The sequence below is a fragment of the Otolemur garnettii genome, unplaced genomic scaffold (genome assembly GCF_000181295.1).
Source record: "Otolemur garnettii isolate 467f Iridium unplaced genomic scaffold, OtoGar3 scaffold00002, whole genome shotgun sequence".
In the NCBI taxonomy this organism is placed as follows: domain Eukaryota; kingdom Metazoa; phylum Chordata; class Mammalia; order Primates; family Galagidae; genus Otolemur; species Otolemur garnettii.
Window position 1 is genome coordinate 4,559,262 of NW_003852397.1, and position 721 is coordinate 4,559,982.

Sequence of the window (721 nt, forward strand, 5' to 3'; positions counted from 1 at the left end):
TCAATTCTCCAATCACAAGGTTCAGAAATCCAGCCTTTCTAGTCAACAAAAAGGGGCAAATACTGAAGAACTATGTTACTAACCTAAAATAAGGACAGTGGAAATAGCATATAAAAACATTGACTAGTAAGTCTCAATCGTTTCCACATCTGGTCTGACACCTGTCTTTCTAAGAACAAGTTTTCTGATCTGTCAGCTCTCACCTTTGCTTTCTATTTCTTTTATTCTTTACTTTATAGCCTGGAAAAGGACAGTAACTAAATGTTGAAATGAAAGAGAAAAGAAGAAAATGAAAGTAATTAAATGATGTAGACCCTACAATGTTTTTCTTGTTTTGTTGTTGTTGTTGCAGTTTGGCCAAGGTCAGGTTTGAACCTGCCACCCTCGGTATATTGGGCCAGTACCCTACTTACTGAGCCACAGGTGCTGCCCTAGTTTCTACAATGTTATCCTCACCTTCCATTAGAAAAATTAAGTCTCTTTTTATTCTGCTCCAAGAAATAGCCCATTGTCTGCTTTTCATAGAACCAGCATCCATCTATCTAAAGACAAAATTGAGCACATCATTTTGATTGGGGGGGGTAATCTGCCCATTTTTTATTAAAATTAAAATGCACATATCTTTTGATAGAGTGAATGCTGTAGATACCCAGGCGAGGAAGAAGAGGTTCACGCTTACATGTCTAAGATAAGAACAGTTTCCAAGGACTTACTAAAACCC

General features: G+C 37.3%; 1 protein-coding gene across 1 annotated transcript in view; it reads right to left on the reverse strand.

Moving 5' to 3' along the window:
* Positions 1–721, reverse strand: part of OSTM1 (osteopetrosis associated transmembrane protein 1) — a 34,168-nt gene that overhangs the window by 10,346 nt on the left and 23,101 nt on the right. The window lies entirely within an intron of this gene.